Raw genomic sequence first — 4,780 nt, forward strand, 5'->3', positions numbered from 1 at the left:
GCTGTGTGACCTAGGGCAGGCCACTTCATTTCTCTGTACTTCAGTTTCCTCATCTGTAAAATGGAGGTTAAGACTGATAGCCCTGTTTTGGACTTGGATTGTGTCTAACCTGATTTTGTGTCTACACTGATTCACTCGTATCTACCATTAAGCTTAGTAGAGTGCCTGAAACATAGTAGGTGCTTAACAAACACCATAAAAAATCATATGACATCATTCTCAGGAGGACATATTCTGTAACATCAAGAAAAATAAACGTAAACAGCAGAGTAGCTCAAACAGGGAAAGAAATTGTTCTGTCCTCTCTCTAGAGGTTCAACAGCATTCTGGGAAGAGTAACTGTCGATAACAGATTTCCAGAAAGAACAGATTCCCATGGAAAAAGGAGTTGGGTGTGGGGAGGGAGTGTTTCATCGGATTTAGTTATTATAACTGCAAAGGCATTTCCCATAACAATAATCATGTAAATGACCAGGAATAACCCAATGAGAAGCCCCTGAAGTTTGCACATGCTGGAAAATCCCACGATAATTGATCCCATCGCTTTGGAATGCTATTTCCCATCAAGATATCTTCAGAGTATTTTGTCTGTAAAAACAAGCACTCCATAACTGGTACTAAGGATAAAAATAATTGAATGGAGGGTCAATGAAAACAAATGTGTTCTTAACACTTTATTATTACCCCTTACTTTATTTCATATACTTCTAATTGTGAGTGAAGATTTCCGTTATCATTAAGTTCATTAACAAATGTCATGTAACTTACATATTCTGTAAAGCATCTTCGTTCATTGGAACTGTTTCCATACCCCTGGACCACTCATTCACTCCATATTCCCCAGGATTTATGCAAGCCACTCTGGAATAGTTGATATTTATACACAAAATCTATATCAGTATTCACCTGCATATACCCAGGAACATGGACAGGGAACTTGTCTGTTAATTTTGTTTTATTGTTTCCCCCCAAGCACTTATCACAGTGCTCTGTACACAGTAGGTGCTCAATAAATACCATTGATTGATGTTAAATGTGACTCAGTAGATACCAAGTCTGGGATTAGTGTATGATTCATGTAAATGTCTAGCTTTAGAGAAGCAGTGTGGCTCAGTTTAAAGAGCCCGGGCTTGGGAATCAGAGGTCATGGGTTCTAATCCCAGCATCACCACTTGGCTACTTTGTGACTTTGTGCCAGTCACCTAACTTCTCTGTGCCTCAGTTACCTCATCTGTAAAATGGGGGTGAAGACTATGAGCCCCACGTGGGACAACCTAATTACCTTGTGTCTACCCCAGGACTTAAAACAGTGGTTTTAAGTACTTAACAAATACCAAAAGTATTAATATTGTCTCTCCCTCTAGCCTGTATTTATTCATTCAGTCATATTTATTGAGCACTTAAAGTGTGCAGAGCACAGCATTAAGCATTTGGAAAGTACAATACAACAATAAAGAGAGACAATCCCTGACCACAACAGGCTCACAGTCTAGATGGAGGGAGACAGACATCGACAGACTGTAAGCTCTTTGTGGGCAGGCAATGCCTCTATCAACTCTGTAGTATTGTATTTTCCTATTTGTTTATTACAGTGCTCTGCACATAGTCAGTGTTCAATAATTGCCATTGATGATTATTATAATGACAATGATAATTTGGTCTGCCTAAAGTGTTGGCTTATGCTTTGCTGTATAGTAAATAAATCCCATAGTTAGTATCCTCAGAGGTTGCCTGATACAATTCCCTGAAATCTTCCCTAGTGAAGCCATACCTAAATCAGTGTAGTTGTTTTAAGTGTTGATGATGAGGATGATGATGATGATCTTAAATGACAGTATTCACTGGGAGCAGCATGGTGAAGTGGATAGAGTACGGGCCTGGGAGTCAGAATTTCATGGGTTCTAATCCTGGCTCCACCACTTGTCTACTGTGCGACTTTGGGCAAATTGATTCATTTATCTGGGCCTCAGTTATCTCATCTGTAAAATCATGATTAAGACTGAGAGCCCCATGTGGGACAGGGACTGTGTCTAACCTGATTTGCTTGTATTCACCCTAACACATAGTACAGTGGCTAGCACATAGTGCTTAACCAATACCACTATTATTATTACATTGGCTAAATCATTTAGACCTTAAGTTCCTTATGGGCAGGGAGCATGTCTACAAATGCTGTTATATTTATTCTCTCAAGTACTTAGTTCAGTGCTCTGCACACAATAAGCACTCATTATATACCACTGTATGATTTGTAGGTTAACATTAGACTTGGGCAGATATTTCTACTATTGGACCAGATTGATGGCTCTTCAAAACTGAATTTGAGAATGTGGAGGTTTCCTTGCCTCTCTCACTATGCTTCTGATTACACCTTTTGCCTTAAACTAATTCTCTAAGGATACTTAAATTACTGTTTTACCCAGAAGTACCCCTTTTCTGGGGCAACACAGTGGAAGACTATGTGATTTCTTTTTTTTTTCCAACCATCATGGAGATACAGATCACTTACCCTGCTTTCCCCTACTTGAATCTGAGTCTTGGTTACTTAGAAAACACTAAGAAAAACACTAAGCTCTGAGTCAAGTTAGTGCTTTCTGATCAGAGATTTCAAACAGAGTTTTCAATAGTCATTCAAAACCATTTCAATTATCTCCTTCTCTCTGACTCTGATTCCCTTTCTTACCTTTTTCTCTCCATTCCCTAACTTTGGATCACTAGCCTGAGATAAGGGACTGCAACTCTCATGGCAGATATACACTACTGTTGCAGGACTATAAAAGTATTAGTTCTGCCTGTAAAGTTCAAGTCCTGCGATTAGTCACTTGGTTCTTAAAGTATTTGTGTGGATTCGATCCCAGATGGTTTTCTTCTGAAAAAAAAAATCCTTTAATAAATTCTGTCTGCCTAAACAGACTTGTCAATAAAATAATTCTATTTGGATCATTGGATAAAAATCAAGAATATAAAAGGAAATTTATGCAAAATACACTGAGGAGTCAGTTTGAGTCAGGCTCAATGTAGCTTATTACCTATTTACTCTTTCTCTCCTTAGTAAATGAATGAGTATTTAACTGCTGAGCAAATAGAAGTTAAAGAAGGTCCCATACTGGATATCTGACCTCCTTTACATGTGAAATGGTCTGCAGACACTGCAGAGATTCCATTTTTTGACATAGGTTTACCCTGGGCACTGGAGAGTGAGTATTGAAGGCATATCTATACAGACATGGGGTGATTGAGGTAGCCAGGAATAAGAGTTTCTTGGTATCAATACATGATGACCTGTTAGGAAAACAGCTTCCTTAGTTCATTTGATTACCTACCTAATGAATCTTTGTAATAGAAATTTTTTCAGGGCAACAATTACCTTCCTGTTTCTCAGACTGTGTATCATGGGGTTAAATACTGGTGTTACAATGGTGTAGAACAAAGACTGAAATTTGCCCATATCCACGGAGTGGCTTGATTTGGGCCGTAGATATATGATGATACCAGATCCAAAGAACGAGGTGAGAACAATGAGGTGAGAACAACAGGTGGAGAAGCCTTTGCACCTCCCCGTGGCTGAGTGTAACTTCAGGATGGTGGAGATTATTTTGACGTAGGACACGAGTATCAAGAGAAATGGGGCTGTTACAAAGAGCAGGGTCACAACATAGACTGAGAGTTGATTCATAGATGTGTCCCCACAGACCAGCTTGAGTACTGGTGGGTTATCACAGAAAAAATGGTTCAGTTTGTTGGAATCACTGAAGGGCAGGGAGAATATCTGACCCATCTGCCCCATCTGGACCAGAATGCCACTGATCCAGGAACCAGCTGCCAGCAGGACACACACCTTTTGGCTCATGATAATTGGATACCACAGCGGGTTACATATGGCCATGTAACGATCATACGCCATCACAGCCAAGAGAAAGCACCCTGTGACTCTAAGAATTAGGAGGAAACACATCTGTGCAGCACACAAAAGGAAAGAAAAGTTCCATCCTGTGTCTGGAGACTCATCAGCATTCTGGGCAGAGTTACAGCTGTATAACAGATTTCCAAGAAGTTGAGGTTCTTAAGGAAAAAATACATGGGTGTGTGGAGAGTTTGATCCGTAGTGGTTATTATAATTATGAGTCCATTTCCTGCCAGGATGATCATGTAGCTGAATAAGAAAATCCCAAAGAGGAATTCTCTCAGTTTGGGAAGATCCAGAAATCCCAGGAGAACAAATTCTTCTACAGTCAGATTTCCCTGCTCCATTTCCTCTAAATTACTCCACTGTTAAAAGGGCAAAATCAGAAAGTTTGAATAAAAGCATGTAGCCAAAGCACACGGAGCATCCCATACTCTCAAAGCCCAGAAAAAAATCAGTTAATTTTGTTCAAATAGATATCACTATTATTTACAATGTGCATTCCTATATATTTTATCTCTTCTGAACAACCTCCAGCTCATGGTTGCCCCTAAATAATATTTGTAGTGGGAACTAATGTGAATGAGGGGGCAGCTGAGTAGCAGTGGTCAGACCGATTGAAAACCTCAGGGTGCAGGTGGCTGCCAGTCCCTGTTATTCTCTCAAGCAAACTATCGAATGATACTCTGCACCCTTAGTCGTACTCTAAGCACAAAGGTGTCACATAACGTTTTGGGGCTCTACAGTGTGGGAGAAGGTAACACCTCTGCCCCTCCACCTCCTACACAATTCATAACAGAAAACCCACTCTACCACACAGATGAAGCCACCCCGTTCCCCTCGCATGTGCAGGAAATCACTGGGCTCCAAACTCAT

General features: G+C 40.1%; 1 pseudogene; it reads right to left on the reverse strand.

Annotated features, from left to right (window-relative positions):
• Nucleotides 1–203: 203 nt before the first annotated feature.
• On the reverse strand, nucleotides 204–4,251 carry LOC119923221 (annotated as a pseudogene).
• Nucleotides 4,252–4,780: the final 529 nt, after the last annotated feature.

This window comes from Tachyglossus aculeatus, unplaced genomic scaffold (assembly GCF_015852505.1).
Source record: "Tachyglossus aculeatus isolate mTacAcu1 unplaced genomic scaffold, mTacAcu1.pri scaffold_158_arrow_ctg1, whole genome shotgun sequence".
NCBI classification, from domain to species: domain Eukaryota; kingdom Metazoa; phylum Chordata; class Mammalia; order Monotremata; family Tachyglossidae; genus Tachyglossus; species Tachyglossus aculeatus.